This window comes from Pseudopipra pipra, chromosome 5 (genome assembly GCF_036250125.1).
Source record: "Pseudopipra pipra isolate bDixPip1 chromosome 5, bDixPip1.hap1, whole genome shotgun sequence".
Taxonomy (NCBI): Eukaryota; Metazoa; Chordata; class Aves; order Passeriformes; family Pipridae; genus Pseudopipra; species Pseudopipra pipra.
The window spans coordinates 28,497,171-28,515,238 of NC_087553.1; the positions used below are offsets into that span (position 1 = coordinate 28,497,171).

Here is an 18,068-nt window from a genome sequence, read left to right on the forward strand (position 1 = left end):
TATGTCTTCCACTTTTCATTCCTTCTGTCTGTTTCCAGGTTCAGTCAAACACAGTTTAGAGAGAAAAGCAAAAGGAACTATTATCATATCAAATGTATAACATGCATTACATCAAACATTTTATACTTCAAGTGTATTCTTATTTTTATTACCTAAGTAATAATCAAGTAATTGGTTATCTAGGAGGAAGTAAGGAATTTTCATTTCTCACTGTTTGGAGGCTGGAGTAACCAATCAAGTAGAGCCTTATTACACTGATGTTTACATATTTAAGAATAGATTTTTACTTGACTTTAGATTTTAGCTCATGTTATGCCTATGCTTAGGAATAAAAAACTAAGTGGTATGGTATCACGTAATATAATTTTGAAATAATTCATCAGTTTATATATAAATATGAGTTTTGTTAGTTTTACTTGAATACATGTATGAAAAGATTATACACTAAAGCTTAATGTTTTTAATGTTCAGAGTGTATAAATCAGAGACTTCTGGTGTTGAACTGAAAACATCTAGATTATTAACACTGTGTTCAGAAAACTTCACTTGTCTAATAATTTTTTAGCAAATAGTAGAATTTCTGATAATACTGAAGAGCAAATGTAGCTTCAGATGGAATGCTTCATTTTAGTGTTTGCTTAATCCTGTAATTCATATTATACTTTAGTTTTTTAACTACCAGTAAAACCAAAAGTGTATAAAAGTATATAAAAAGTATATAAAATTCAAACACAATCATGAAGAGCTCCTTGTACATAATATCTCATTCTCAGTAAAAAATATTTGAGAGGAAATGTGTCATATACTCATGATTCAGTAGCTATATTTAGAATTAGACAGTGATGACATCTTGTGATGAAATTCTTGAATGGATTTGCCAGATCTTTGGCCTATATTTTCCTGCTGGTGACATGTGGAAAGACTGCCCTTAGATTTCTAGGGAAATCTCTTAAGAAGCAATTAGAGGAGCACTGAAAGAAGAGATTCAAAACTGACTGAGTATGGTGATGAGGACTTCACAGCATGCATTCGGAAACAAAAAAAATTGAAGCAGACTTTTCAGTTGGTAGCAGTACAGGTACTAGAGGAATAAACTTAAAACTACAGAGAGAAAGCTGGCTGTTGATGTCCTCTGAGGGCATGTAGCATTCAACATCTGAATAACTTAACGCTGAAGTCAAAAGAAAAAGTGCTGACCAGGAAACACGTAAGAACCAATCTCAACGATAACAGACAAAAACCCCCAAACACTAGCCCAAGGAATACAGAACCTCTTGGTAATAGAGGAAATGAAAGATGCTGCTGGCAAGTGATGTTCGACTGAAGCTAATGTGGAAACATCTGTGCCACCTGGCACTTAAATTATGGCTGATTTGTTTCTTCACAAGAGTCAAATTTTGCCACAGCTATTTATTGGGAAAGAAATTACATTACTGCCTAGAAAAAAAAAGGCTCAAAAAGGTAGATGTCAATAAAATTCAGAGAATTTATTTTAAAAAAATCTCCAGGGTGCAAGTTAAAGAGAAATCTGTGGGCTTTTCAACAGAACTCTGCTAAAGACCATAGTATAAGCTTCACCAATGGGAAGAAAAGAAAGTGTAAAAGACCAGCTTAGTTAAATTTTCATCTCTTCTTGCAACTTAGGCATAATGAGGAAAATTTCTCTCTTTACTAAGCATGGTGGAATAACATGCATGTAGAGAAAAGTCAGAAGTGCCAAAGCACTCAGTGAGATGCAACTAGCAAGAGAAATATAAGATTTAATATAACATGCATATATCAGTACATTAATAGACAGAGGAACAAAGAAATCTTCAGCACCTAAGAGAGGTACTGCAGGAAAGGAAAACCTGCTTGGAGTGAGTGCAGAGAAGGCAAAAACATACAGTGATTTTTTATTACACATGTTTATTGAAGAGGTCCTCAGTGAACATATGACATGCAGTTAATCCTAGAGGTAGAACCTCAACTGTAGATAAGGAAGGAACAGATTATATAGGTTAGGGATCTTGCAACTTATTTAATGAACTTCAATTTGTGTTACATAGCTGTCTGAAAAACTTAGTTCTGTTAGTGGGTTTCTGTGAGAATTCTTGGAGGATGGTATCAGGTACCAAAAGACTAAACACGAATGACATTGAACTTATCTGTAAAAGAGGAAAGGAAGGAGAATGTGGGGAATTATTTTCAATTCACAGAAAAGTCAATGAACATATAAACTACTTAAAGTAGCTAGAAAATAAAAAAGAAATACGTAAGAGGCAATATGGGTTTGCCAAGTGCAAACATATTAAAGCAATCGAATTCCATTCTAGGAGTGACTATCAGATTTTGTAGGTAAGAAAAGAACAGTAGATGTCCAGTATTTGGACTTTAGTTAAGGTTTTGACATTGTCTCATGTGGGTTTTTTGTAAATTAATTAAGAAAGCATGAGCTTGATGGAAATGATGGTAGGTCAGATAGATGAATCTTACTCATAATGGCTGAATTCAGGCTTCAGGAATGTAGGGCTGCATTGAGTACATCTGAGCCCCTAATACTGAGTTAGATAAGCAGGCACTTTGTTATTGTTTGTCATATCTAAATGCCTGAAGCATGGCAAATGGCACTGGAAGTGCCTTAGAGGACCTCCTCAGATGTAGCTGTCTAAAACTAGCTAAAATGAAGCTTCCCCTCATATCCCCAGGACAAAATTATGAAGGTGATATATTGAAGCATCCAAATAGATTATTAAGGAGATTATAACCTCGATTACATTCAGCAACATCTTGAAGACTTTTGAGTATTTGCTAGAATGAAAAGAATAATGGTTGGGGGATAACTGCCCTTGGCCTGAGTCTGAATGGAAATGTTCACTGTTTTAAATCCCTTTGCGTCTATTTTGTAATGATTCTGTGACTACTGTAATAACATGATTTAGAAGGAAAGTGTCTACAAGGTAAAGTAAAAAGAAGAAATACTACAGTTTGATATTTTCTTTGCCTACAATTTTTTCTCTATGATAAAAAGTGTTTCAAGACATGCGTAGCAGTATTTCTATGTTAGTTGGAGCTTGGTAGCTGTCAGAGGTTTGTTATTCAGAGTTTACTTATATTTGCAAATCACTTGAAAGGGAATAATCAAAAAATATTCTACTTTAGAAAAAAATTTAACGTGGGTTATGGATATCATATCATCATCATGATTAAATCTAGAATTGTTTCAAATCAGAGCAATTAAAATAATGACTAAGGAAATAATTGTTGAAGGTCATTCCACATCAAAATAATCTACAATCGTTTTAGCACTGTGCTGGGCTTTTGAGAGAGCCACTTCTGTCAAATATGTTCCAGCATATGGAGGGTGATTTACAATTTTATAATTCTACTAGGCATGAAGTCTTTTTTGGTTACTATCCATAAATGCACTAACCAGTTGCTGTGTGTATACAAGTGCACTGTAGTCAGAATTTTTTTGGTCAGCTGAGCGTGTACCTATCCTCAAGTGCCCTCATCGTTCCACCTCTCAGGGTAGAGTTTACGGAATTATCTTCAGTTTCTTGATCTACAATTTTAGTTTAAAATAAGCAAAATTCTTTTTGCATTTAGCAAGTTTATATTTTGCTGAAGTTTTTTTGTTACCCTTTGTGAGAACAGTGCCTTTTCCTCTGCTTGGAGGTAATCCTAGCATCACATGCAGCATCTATGTCAAGTTCTTGCACAAACAAGATCTGATTGCTTTTTGATGTACCCACTATATATTTATGTTTCTACTTCACGTAGAACATATTTAATGCCAGAGATTGACAACAGGTCACAGAGCACTGTACCTTTTGTACAGTACACTGTACCTTTTGTACATTTTGTAGTGTACTTTCTCAAATCTTTCATATCAGGATGAAAGTTGTAGACAGTCATCATACAAAACTTATTTTCTTTGTTTATTTTTCCTTTTCTACAGTTACGACCAAGGTTATTATTGATGATTTCTCTTTTGCAGTATGGGGAAAATGGTAAGAAATCTTACTCTTCAGATTTGCAAGGGACATGAGTTTGAGCACAAAGTAGACATGACTTCAGCAGCCTAGGAAAAGATGGAATCAGGTGGGGCCACAGACAGAAAAGTTGAATGAGAGGGATAAGTGCTCGTGTTGTGCCCTTTATATCTGTAATATAATTAGAATTGGATAAACCTTTGACTACCCAAAGCTACATGGCTTGGTTTACTCTCTTTCTTCCATCTGTTCCACTACCACTACTCAGACATGAAGCCTTCATCATCCCTAGTCTGGTTCTGCCTATAAAAGCTAAAATCTCACTCAGAAGTCATCAAACTTTCTTAACAAATGAAGCCTTGTTAGATTGACCCTTTTCTATTTGCTGCCATATGGTTGCAGCTTTGGCAAAGTGGTCTTCCTCCAAAGCTGTTAATATCCTCCCTCCTCCAAGGGCTGAAAACAGATAAAATATAAGTACTTAATTAAGGCAGAATTTTAATTGGATATGTGTAGGCATGTTGGCATAAGGCAGATTTCACAGTGGTAAGTTATATACTTGAAATTATATATTTTTATTGCAGTTTAGTCCCTGTTTTGCAGCATTTATCTTTTCCTTTTTAAATCTCTGGGTGATTAAGCTAAGAGCTTTGATAAGGTGGATTTCATTAATAGAATTTAATAAAATGAGCCATGCACCTTCTCATAAAGTGGGAGACATCTTAAGCTTACAGTTTTGAACACATAACTTTATAATTTTGCAGTAGCCAACCACAACAACCAGACTATAAAATAAGGATAACATTACTTCCCTCCCAACTTCCACCTTTCCTTTGAAGCTGATATGCTGTGCAAGAAGACAGAAATATCTGTAGCATCATAGATACCAAAAAAAAGTAAAAGGCAGAGGGAACCTGACTGTAGCTGATAGAAGAGGGACCCAAACAGAGGAAACAGCTTCAGCAGCTGGTCACTGCTCCCAGTGCTGTTTGAAGCCTCCTTAATAGGAAATGCAGATGCAGTCTGAAGTTTTTAAGATGCAAGTCTTTGAACTCTTTAGCATCAATTATAGGACTGCGCTTTAGGGAAGAGAGCCACACGTTTGGGTTTGATTCTACACTTCCTTGTATCTTATTAATAACTGGAAAGTGAAGGTGGAATTTTAAGTTGCAGTGGTAGAACAGCTGGGGGGAATTTGTGTAAATGAAGTCAATATGAGATGTTACGGAAGGTGAAATTGATTCTTCTTTTAGGCAAAACTGGTTTCAGTCACACGTTCTCTTATGGACTTTCTCACACTCAGGACCCAAAAGCACCAAGGTGTGCATGTGTGCGTGGCCAAGGTGCCTGTCCATGGTCATTTGTGTGCGTTGTGGTAGGCTGACTATTGCATTCTTATTGTATTTGTAGAGTTCCTTTTGATTAGAAAAAGTAAACTAGTTTTTCATAGATCTTTAGGGATCAACAGTTGCTATGATGCAGTCCTTTTGATACAAAATTTTCTTCAGTGACGCTTATTGATTTTGCTTTCTTTTCTTAGATATTTTTAGGTCATCCTTTTGGAATTAGAGGAAGATGAATATCACATGCAGCGTGCTGTAGTGTTGTTGCTATAGCATAGGGTTGTCTGAGCTGTTGTTTTATCAGAGCACACTCCTTCTCGTCCTGACAGAAACATACTCCCTAGTGTTTTACCACTGGCAGCGATGTCCTTGGTTATCAGTACAGACTATACCTTTAATTCTTCGAGGCACTGTTTCTTCTGGTGCTTTCACACAGATATTTCTATCCATGCATTATTCATACCAATCTTCATATTTCTGTTTCTATTATCTGCATTTCAAAATATTTGAATGGTAATTTAAGTGTATGTAATCATCTAGATTATAAAATAGTGGAGAACGGAAGCCATGTAGCTGCAAAGTATGAGGAAGAAATATTTTTGGCATCTATTTACTGAGAACATGATAAATCCTAATGTATTGCATGGCACTGAACTTACCAAAAGATCATATAAATTCTACAGAAAATATCACATATAATTGGGTTGATGTTTTCTTGACTTCTACACTGTAAAAGCCTAAACAAGAGATAAAGATGCATCTGTTTTAATGACCCATTGAATCCAAAACCAAACCTTATAGACAACTGGGCAAACTGCAGGATAATTTAGAGCTTTTAGCTGTTTTATAGTAAATGCAATGGAAGTTGGATGCAAAAAGCTGTAGGCATTTACTTTATGTTCTGTTATTCATATATTCCTATTATATTAGTAATTTTACCCTGTAGTTTCATAAATGTAATGTTCAGCTATATGCTCTCCATACACCAATTAATCAGAGATGTGTTTGAAACAGCCTGCTACAAAGGAAGACACAGGCTAAGCAGAAAATAAAATAAAAATATAAGTCATCAGACCATATTTGTCCATGGAGTCTTTAACTCTGATACATCTTCCTTTTACATTTCCACTCTCTCTTTAAGTGCCTGTTAACATAAACCTTTTATCTCTGTCCATGCTTTTTGCTTTTTCTCTTCAGTGTTAGGCTTCTTTTTCCAAAACTGTTGCAAAGCAACTCAGTCATTATATTCACAGACTTAAATAAATGATTTCTGGTATATGTCTTCTAGAAGGAATAGAGAAGATTGATAGCAAACAAAGAAACTTAGAAAAATGGAGCTACGATATTATAAATATTGATATTCATCAGAGAGTAAATGTATAGCCTAATTCTTGTCAATTTAGGTTGTAGTCTACTCGTAGCCATCAGACCTGGTCATGCTAAATTTAGATACTCTGCAATAGGACTGCGTGAACAAAGGAGTCTTCTACAAACTCTCTTTTAACTGAAGGATTGACATGTAATTTTGTCTTAATATGCTGAGAGTTCCGAGGTATTTCCCCACATCAGATATAATATTTTAGTGAAAAAAAGCATAGAAGATTCAGACTCCATTCCAATACTGATATTTTTTCCCTTTTAAAAAGTAGAAACTTTGGCAGTCTGGTCTGCTGTACTGTTATTTCTGAGAAACCAAACTTCTTTCCCCCCCTCCTTAGAATACAAGTGATGTATTCTTCCTTGGAAAGTATATACTAAAAATTTTGTCAGATCTAAAGGTACTTATGTTTTAATTTCTAGAAATACTTATTCTCAGAAAGAGGAGTAATGCATACTGAATCCCTAACATCTCTTCTTTTATTTTGTTATTAAACTAATAACTGATCCTTATGTTCTACTGTTAAATATGCTTAAAACAGAAGTCTTTATGACCACAAACATGAACAATTTAAGCACAGTTTGAATATACTACTGAAATCTATGAAAATTCAAATAGTGTACTTACCACTGTTTCTAAAGCCTTGTTTCAGTATTTTTAAAATATTCTCACATTAAATAGTTTCTCTTTAGAAGAAGTGAGAGACATTGAGTTACAAAGAAGACATGTATGTTAATAAGTAGATATGTCATGATATAGACCTATACTATATTCATATAAACCCATATTATCTGTTTTGAGAAAGAATGCAGAATAGTGTGAATACACAGAATACAAAACTCAGAAAATCAGATTTTCATTGACTTCCACAGTCATGAAACTCAGAATAGATTGACAAATAATAGTAAAATGGAGAATTAAGTAGCATGATATTTAGGAATGTTTGGGTACAGTGCTTAGAAGAATTGTATATGTTTCTGTACAGAAAATCAAAATTAACTGAATAACAGTTATTCTCACTTTAAAAGTTTGGATATACCTGCCTATGACCTAACCTTACAAAATCACACTGATAAAAACAAATAAGGTTAGATCTCAAATTAATTGGTTCTGAAAGTTGCTTAAAAATATTATACATATTACTTCCTGGCTTCTATTGGTAGTAAATGGGTCCCTAACTCAAAAGTGGATTTTAAAACATTTCTGAGGATAATAATGTTAATGCTGCAATCTGCTCTTCCTGGTCAATTCGCTGCTCTGTTGGACCAGTCCCTGAAGTCACTGAGCTGTATAGAATGTATCTTTTTGCACTACGAAGTTGAATACATTGCTGAGCTTTGCCCATCTAGAAAGGAGATAAAAGGATCAACAAAAGTAGATTGCAGATTTCAGAACTTGAAAAAAGATTGATTAAAATATTTTCAAAGTTATTTCCAGTAAGACTGAGGCCTTGGCTGTGTCTCCACTGAACCACAACAGTACAGGAGGGGTACTAATATTCTGTGTCGTTTCCACAAGGACAGTTGGGCTGGATTTCACAAAGTTAATGCCAGAGTGTTTGTTGTGCCTAAAAAGTAACAAGCCAATGATGCCCTCATTCTATAATGCTCTCATAATCATCCTACTGTAACTCTAGAGGTTGATACTTTTTTCAAGCCATGATAAATGACATGAAAAGAATTATCAGATTACTTGAAAGTTTTAGAAGCTACGTGCTTAGGTTCAGCTTTTTCCTTGCTGTTTAATCAGTACCTTGCAACTATGTAGCCATTTACAGACATGTATATTAATCTTTTATTCAACTTATTTGACTAAATTGAACAGCATTTATTTCTAAAGCAGAATCAAATTCAATATAAGGTTGAAAAATGTATGTAGCATAGGAATTAGCACATCAGTGGAGTTAAAAGTATCTGATGAAAAACGAAGCTTTCACAACCTGTGGCCAGGAAATACTTTAAAGGCAACAGAATATTCCTAACATCTAAAATAGATTTTACAGATTTGCCCTTATTAATCACTTTATTATTTTCATATGTGGTTGCTAAAGGCAAATCTCTAAAACTTTGTACAATATCTCTGGTGGTGGTTTATATGAGATGATAGGGGTGTTAATCTTACAAATATGTTAGGATTAGAGATGTTATGGCAAGTGAGACTGTGATGAAGTTTATCTTTCATGAATTATATAGAGATCTAAGTCTACTAAAACTGAATTAATAACAGTTTCTTGAAAGTTCAGCTGATTCACTCATGTTTCCTTCTAGTAGTCCTTAGATTTAAATAGATAGGGATCCTTGGAAGCTCACATTTCTAGTAATCACAAGAACATCACATGCCAGTTGAAAAATCTTTGGCTTGTTATAGACTTTACGGCACACCAAATTGTTTCTAGTTTTAATTCCACCTACAGAAAATGAAGTAATTCAGAATATTGAACTTATTAAAGTGAATCCGTTTGCTTTCTAACCCAGGCTGTTAACCTGATTTCATGATTGTACCACTAGGATCAGTATCTTCTTGTTTCATATCCCTATTTTCAGGAAGACAGTATATTTGAATGCCTTCACGTCCTTCAAAAATTATTTGCTATTTACTACTTACCACCCCTACATCATAACTTACGATACCAGGAACTTCATAAAACTGCTTTTCTACTTTTATCTGTTGCTACCTTTAGCTCTTTATTTTAGGTTATTGCGTTATTTCAAGTCTGGGATGGTTGAGGTTAAATTATTGATTGCTAATATGAATTTCCATTAAATACAAATAATAGCATTTAGTTTAAAAGTGGTGAGATTTTCTGGAATCTATTTCTAAAGTGTATTTATTATTCATGACTTCATGCATGAGTTTAGATAAATATTTCTCATGAATTTTGCTGTTTGACTGCTTTTCTATTTATGGGATATGATGGCCCATCTCAGTTACTTAATGCTACTTCTGTTCTGTGATAGGCTATTTGAAATGTTTTATAGAGTATAATTCCAAAGAATATATTATCTTGTCAGTAGACAAATCCCCTACTTCCATATGTATGTGGCATTTATGTAGAGACCAGCCATTCTTCTCAGATTTATGCAAGAAAGAAATCCACGTTTGTGAGAGTTTTTGAACTATGAATAGCAAGAAATATAGACAGCTCTAGACCGGAGTGTAAGAGAATAACTGTAGGTGTTGGGTTTGCTTATTAAACCAGCTCAAGTTTTGATCTGCTTTGTAATATAGGAAATAATCATTAATATGTTACAAAACATTAGCGGAATCAGTCTGATGAGTGTATTTTCAGCTAACCTGTACCTGTAAGACTACTTGAGCTCTTGCTGAGATCCATTAGTCTTGACAAATGAACTATGGAAGGAATGATTCCTGGAGTACAGGTTATGAAACTTGACCAGAAAGTTGCATTTTTTTCATTCCAATTTCTAAAACAAAAAGCCATGCAGGACTACAATACCATGAGAGGTATTTGCACTTCTGTAAGCATCAACACAGATTCCTGAAACAAGATCCTGGGCTCCAGAGGTGGGAGAGTGAGAATAGAGTTATCGGCATGAGGGAGCTCATAGACAGGATGAACAGGGTTTATATAATCTCATCCATATGCAAGCAGTCCAGTGAGTTGCCAGGGCTGTGCCAGCATGACACCCACTCAAGTAACATCTTTATTATTCATTGAAAGATGTTGCAGTTTTCTTTTGGTGCTGCAGAGCCTGTGTTAGCAGGGGATAAATATTACAGAAGGTCGTTATAGGGTTTTTGTGTAATAAAGTAAGTTCCTGTTGAGAACCTGACTTCTTGTCAGGGAGCAGAGAGGGATGGTTGTTCCCTAAAGGCCAAGAGCTGTGCCCTCACCCACAGTCCCATGGGGTCTGCACCCAGTGGGCAGAGCCAGGTGCTGGTAACACGCTCCGCTGATCACCCCAGACAGGCCTCTGAGAGATGACTTGGTCCAGGGTCCATTGAGGGAGCCCAGCCAGGAACAAAGGGAGGCTGGGTTAGGGATAGAAATGGAGATAATGCTGTAACATGGGTTCATAATTCATGCAAGAGGCAGGGCTGAAGATGGGGCTGGAAAAAAGACACAATTTATGTCTGAGGGGTCTATCCAGGAGAAAAACTACCTACATCCATCTTGTGGTTAGGATCAGAGGCATGGCCAGAAACTGGCACTGCTTCACATTGCTGGGACAGTAACCAATGGTCCCAGACTTACCCGAAATGAGGTCCTGGGCTGTGGGCAGGGTTAGGAAGACCTGCGGAGATACTGGGCATGGGCATCAAGGCCCATTGGTGCCCTCAGAGCACAGATGCCTCTGGTTTTTGTTCATTATTATAATTTTGTTGTATCATATCAGTGAAATATGGTTGTGTCTGATTTATATATCATTATTTTCTAAAATTTTGGGTGTTGTAGAGAAGAAATAAATGAGGGGTAGTTCAGACAGGTTTTTTTAGTAAAGAGTTTCAAGTTACTTCTGCTTCCATTTAAACATACTTTTTCTAGTACAGATTTAGAGTATCAACTTTGCAATTAGCTTCTGGTTAATGTTGAAGAACTAATGCTTGTAGCAGTTGTCGTGCTGTATCTAATCAATACCTCAAATACCTAATCCAACGTAGTCTCAACTCTAAAGAAATCTCAGGGGGTAATTTAATCTCAGATAAGTGATTTCATCTTTAAATGAACAATTTTTTACCTGCTTTAAAGGATTTGAAAGGGGAAGTGGGATTAAAAATTAAGGAAAAGGAAAAAGGCAGATGCAAAACAAAACAACAAATTGTTGTAGCTGGAGGTGAAGGATGACAAAAGAGCAAGTGTTCATACTTTACAAGGAGAATAAGTAGAAGTGGGATAAGTAGGGAGCATAGAAAATGAATTATAAAATGAAGCTAGAAGGAACAGAGAGGAGAGAATTCTCTAATCACCTGAGGAGTTCACTCTAAAATCTGGTACATCAGGGCAAGGGAGCCTCTGAACCCAGCTAGGCAAAAGAAAACAAAGTGTCACACTGTGTAAGGTTGAATCTGATTTATAAAATAACCCAAAGAGAAATATGTAGCCTTCTGTCATGTATACTTTCAAGATTCAGAATTTCAAAGATATGTGTCAGTACTGGCATCTCATTTCTACAGCTCTCCACAGGACCTTGCAGAGTTACCAAATCTATGAAATTGTTACCATTTTTTATCAGCTGTATTTAACTTCTTGAGCTATGTCTACTCTTTTTTGAGCACTTTCTTCGAATAGATCTGTTACCCAGTTCTGTGTTACCCAATTCTGCTTGTTTGCTAGTCCAGTGTTGCTCAGCACAGAGCTGTAAAAATATTTGCTCAAATTTGAAATTACATAAATTTGGTTTTCCGGTGCCAGGAATTATAGTGCAGAGGGTTGAGCTTGCTTAGTATTTTTAGCAAAACTATGTAATATACATTTTATGTATATTTATACACTCAGTGTACTAGTTTTTAACAGTAGTCTAAAATCTTTACTGAATTAAATAAAATATTTTGATTGGTCATGGTGTCATGTAAATTTTCGAGGGTTTTTCTTTTTTCTTGCTAGACAAAAACAGTGAAAATGATTACTCATGGGTGGTGAGTGTAGTGTTACTATTATCCTGTAGAACGTCCCAAGACAAGCACAGAAATTACTTTGAGACAGTAAGTCCTTTTTTCAGAAAATATTATTAACTTCCATTGAAGCCAGAATAAGGATGCACACATTTACCCCTTGGATGTGAATATGATTCCTGGACAATGACAGGCAACTGAAAGCTCTTTGTCCTACCAAAGGAATTTGCATTAGATAGAATAATTTCATAGGATAGTGGGGATCCACTGAGACTGGGATTCGTATCAACACTGCCTCCAGAAGTAGGAACTCCTTCAGTGCTCATGGAGAGGGGGGGAAAAAAGCAGCTGAATTCTAATTGCATCTTAATGGTGTCTTTCCTAAGTGCAGTACAAGATTACAGTAATCTATTACCCTTGTGATGGCATTCAAAATGCAAAGAGACATTCCCTCAATTTCCTCCATTTCCCATGGATGGAGAGGATGACAGAGGAAGGATGGAGGATGAATCCAGCTCTCCTTTCAACCCTCTTTCTCACAGCATATTTCATCAACCACCAAAGTGTCAGAAAAATCCATAAAGGACAATTAAGCATAAAGACACTATTTCTCTTTCAGGAAGGCATTGAGCTGCAAATTGCTGGAAACTGGGAGAATGCTAGGAAAGAATCACTCCATCTTATTCTTATGCTCTTCTGTAGTGATCTAATAGTAGCCACTGTGAATGAAGCTGATGAATGATGAAGCTAGATGAAGTTAGATGAGCAAGATGAAACTGTGTTGTGATCCAATAGAGTTGAACCTGTGATCTTGCAGTGAAACATCTGTCTGTTCTTAACTAATTTTTGCAATTCAGTAGCTTGCATCTTAGATTTCTGTTCTGTAAGCCAGGGATATAAATCTGACTGAAGTTAGGACTAATACAATGCTATATAATATAGTTTGATTATCCTGATGTCTTTAAAAAGAAATTATCCCCCAGATCGGAATCTGGAAAGACTAACTTTATCTCAAGCAATCTTGCTGCATGTTACTAAATAGCATATATATATATATATATATATATATGTATATATATAGCTTGGCACTATAGGAATGACAGTCTTGAGTAGAACAACCTGCCCTGAGTCCTAGTCCAGTGGCTGTGCTCTAGAAAACAGATATTTTAATTTTCCAGTAAGATCTGTTCCTCGTTCACTGAACAGGGTGGGTTCTGAAGGAGACTAAATTAAAGTTACCAAAGTGATCACCTGAACATGAAAAATACTCTAACTTTGAAGTTTCTGTAATAAATATATGTTTTATGAAATAGTGGAGTACTTTGATTGAGCTGTTTCTGGGAAAATAATACATCAACAGTCAGAAATCCAAAGTCGTAGAAAGGCCAGTGGGGTCCACAAAGTACAGTTCACTGTTGACAAATAATCTGTCAAGTAATATGAATTGTCTTTGTTGAATTTGTAGTTATAGTTATTATAGATACAGCTATTGTACTTACATAGTGGTAAGGTAGAGTTATAATCAATATTGATGTAAAAATCAGAAAAGAACTGTGAGGATGATTTTCCTGGTCAATAAGGGTTGTTCCATTAGCTTGATTAGCTGTGATCTGAGAGCTATTTTTGTGAGTTCTGAGCTACACATAAGCAATGGAATGTAACCTTTAGATTATAGATACTAGATAGTGTTATTTAAATTCAAGCTGTTACTATTGATTTTGTTTTGTTTCTGTATGTCATGAAAAATGTCTCTAAAAGCACTTCCAGAGAAATATTCAGCATCACCAAACATGATCTTCTACAGTGTCATCATCATCCAAAGAGCCAGGCTGCTGACAGAAGTTACAGATTTTATGTAAGGCATCCAGGTTTTTCAGAGTTTTATGAAAAAGACCGTTTAAAATCTAAGCCTTTTGAGTAGCCTAATAATATAACTGAAATGCATACGATAAAGCAGAACACTGCATACACTATACTTCTCCCATAATAAACTTTCTTTAATTATAGTGGCCTGCTGGATGTTAGGCACAGTTGTTCTGATACAACATCCTGTTCCTAGCTATTCTTATCTCCTCTCAGGAATACATGTTGTTAGATTCATTTGTTCACTAGAACACCCTGTCATGCTAACTGCTGTAGCACAGGTTCTGTCACAACGTCGACAGGTAACTTTTTTATCTGGCTGAAATAATATAAAGAGAAAAATTATATCCTGTTTAGCGTTGGATAAGGGTGAAGGCTTTAATAATAATAAAAAAAAGTTTACAGTACTTACTATAGCATCTGTTTCTTCTCCAGCTCTGCTAAACTCTCTACCAGCTTACCTAAATGAACCATCCTTTCATATTGTGATATATTCTCCGCTCAGAAATTTTTTGGTCAGTAGCTACTGACCAAAATTCTCCGGATTTTGATTCCTTAACACCAGAAGTGTTTAGCAATGTTTGACAGGTATTTACCTACTAAAAAAAGAATTGTTTATAATAGTCTATTCATAATGACTAGGGGAGCACCTCCTCTAGAAATAATCACTGCAGTTCTTTCTTTTCCTCAGTCAAAAAAACAAATAAAGAAAAATCAAGAAAGAAGAATCCATTTTGTTAACAGAAAATAAAATTGATGAGACCTTAAATTACTTAGCATTTAGAGCAGATATGCCTTACAACATATTTGAAATCATGTGCTCTCTGATATCACAGATTCAGTCAATTCCAAACCCCACAATAAATATATTCTGAGTCCCCTTGGGAACAAGATGTCTTGTAGAAATTGTTGTATAGTGTACCAGATGGCATATTTCTTGTAGACATCACTTCACTGTGCTTCTTCTATTGCTTTGGAGAAGGAAGAACCAAGTGCTGCTATCTCTGTAAGAGACTTACATGTCAGTTTTCCTGTGCGGGAAAGGGTACATCTTTTTTGATTGTGGTATCACAGAAGGATTATCATGGGATTTATGTCCTTTGAAATCATAGGAAAGCACAGCAATATGTAGATGTGTTGCAAGTAAGACAATCCCATACAGTCAGTTTTTCAATGTCAGGACCAGCTTTAGGTATAACCAAAGTAGGCACTACCTGCAGCAGCACAATAGTGGGGCTGGCACTGAGTCATAGACTAGCAAAATTAAGAGATAGCCTTTAGGCTCAAAGCAGTAGCTTCTGCTCTAGGTTACAACTGCACTGGCTCAGAAAAACTGTCTAAGCAGCCCCCCTGAGGTAAGACACCTGAACTGGCTAAAAATCTGAAGATCTAAAGAGCTGCAAGTTCCCTAATACAAACATTCCTGTCTCTGTTCTGTGCTCGCCTTGCTACAACCTTTGGCTGAAGAAGGAGCAAAAAAAAGTCTTGCAGATCACAAGATGCTTCAGCAATAAGACAATAGTCAGGGATGAGGACTAGGCAGCAAGCTGACTGTGTTTCTCCCTAGTTTCTTTCCCCTTGCTGAGCAACCTTATGTTGTGTTGATGGATTCAGATGTTTAGTTACACTGGCAAAGGACACTGGGACGAGCAGCTATAATCATCCAGTGCTGGAGCCATGGAGATAGTTAGACACAGTACCAACAGCTACATGAGGAAATGTGTCTGGGGAGCCACTCAAAAACTGAATTTTGCCTACACTGTTGCTAGGCATAGAGCCAAGCACTTTTCATCGTTGGCAGCATAACTTCCATGCTGCTTATAGTAAGGTAAGGAAGAAGCAGTTTGACCATGAAACTAATATACTGATTATTGTCTGTGCCTTACTGTGGGCAGAAAATTTTTGTTAGTGTTAGTTAGGGTGACACAGTGCAGAGGCATTTGTCTATGCATATATAGGAAATACAGGCACCAGTCATGTATAATCCTTTCAAAGGGACTATGCTTCACTAGATCTCTTTCCAATATCAGTTTTTCTGCTTGTGGGGGAATGGGAAAGACAAAATCTGGATTTTTTTTTTCAAAGAAGTTTATGATTTCTCAGCCGACTAAGAAAAATTCAGAAAGGATTTAATTCTTATCTTATTTAAGATAACTTTGTTCTCAGTTTGCCCTCTGAAGATCTTGTCCAGCGTCTCAGATTTGCCTATTCAAGGGAAGTCCCCTATATTTCAACCCCTACATAGCCTGCCTTTCTCCTTGCTACTGACTGGGCACAGCCTATATACAAAGGTATTGATTCACAGGAGAAAAAACTGCAAAATAGGGATGATTTCTAGACAGGTGTGAACAAATGCATTTGGATCTCCATGAGACATAGACTCCTATCAACTTGGTGTACCTACTTTCTCTGAGAATAAATTAATTATCCATTTGTTTATTTGAAGTAAATTTAGCTATTAGAAAATTCCTAAAAGTTTCTTCAGCAATTGCAGATTTACCACTGCTTGATAAGTCTTCAGTACTTTTTTTAAAGATCTAGTAAATCTTTCATACTTTGTGTAGTAGTATCAAATCAGTAAGAATACATAGAGTAACGTATGATCTCATAACAGACTTGTTTTGGGCAACTTTCCAACCTCATGGAAGATCTTCTATGGCTCAACTAAAATTGTTCTACAAAACATTATGGACTTCAGTTTGCATGAGTTGTTTCACAAATCCAAGCAGCAATATCAGAGTGAAAGGTCAGCCAGTTTTAATCCAAGGACTAATCAGATTGGAGTTGAAACTCTTATAATATTCCTAATTCTAAATATCCAGCTATATTTCGGATCTGTTCTGTGACTGCTCAGGGATTCTCTGCATGGCACTTGCAGAGACTTTGTATTATAACATGTTGGTCAGACTATAGGTTTGGATTTCTATGAAACAGTTTTCTGCTATATCTGCCATCATCAGTCCCAAATGATGCCCTTGACAGATATCTATAATTTCCTTATGCCTGGAATTAAATTCCTCCTTAGAGATAGTCGTTGCTCAAGATCCACAATGGACAAGAAAAACAAAAAAAGTACTTAATGTGTTCAATAAATGAAGCTCTGCTGAACAGGGTTCCTCTTAGAATTTTATCCTGAATATACCCATTTCCTGCCTTTTTTGCTAAATCCTTTCATCCTGTTGTGAAAAGCAAAAGTTTAGTACACATTCCTTTTAGAACAAAGGAATAAAATATTTCCATTTCTAGAAAAACTGTCTCAAAAATGGAATGAAGATAAAAAATACATCATGAGGAGTTTGGTTTCTTTTGCAGAAAATGAACTTTGCTTTCATTTAAAATTCATCATCTTTTTTTTCAGTTATAGTTGATAAAATATACATCCTCTCTAGAAATCATGCAAATCTTATATGTGTGCTTGCTGTCATTCACGTTTTTGCAAGAAAGGATATAAATTTTTTTATTTAGTAGAAACATTCTTTTAATTATTCATTTGAAATGGTGACCTTTTCAAGTTGAATTATTATATGTCGGCATGAAGGTTTTCTTGTGTCTTATAATATTTTATGGTTGAAGAAATCATGCAGATAATCTAATTACTTTGAGTAAAATTGTTGTGCCATTTATGTGTTTTGCTGTACTACAGGAGAGAAACTGTGAAATGTATTCATTATTGATTCATTAAAGGGTTTTCCTATTATACAAGCAGAGATGCAGACCACTACCTATCTTATATTAAAAGGGGTAAGGGGAAGATATAGTAAACCATGCCATAGGCTATGGTTTATATATTGCATTTCTTAATGTCTTGTGAAATGTAAAAATCTACAACAAACAGATATGTAAAGCGTAACCGGTATGAAGATTTTATTCAGATTTAAGTGCTCTAGGTTGCTTTTGAATCTTGCTATTTTCTGCATTTGTTTTGACTGCTCTCAT

The 18,068-nt window shown here is 35.6% G+C and overlaps 1 protein-coding gene across 5 annotated transcripts in view; it reads left to right on the plus strand.

The window, feature by feature from the left end:
- The window catches only part of ANKS1B (ankyrin repeat and sterile alpha motif domain containing 1B), a 420,219-nt gene that overhangs the window by 206,547 nt on the left and 195,604 nt on the right, over nucleotides 1–18,068 (plus strand). The window lies entirely within an intron of this gene.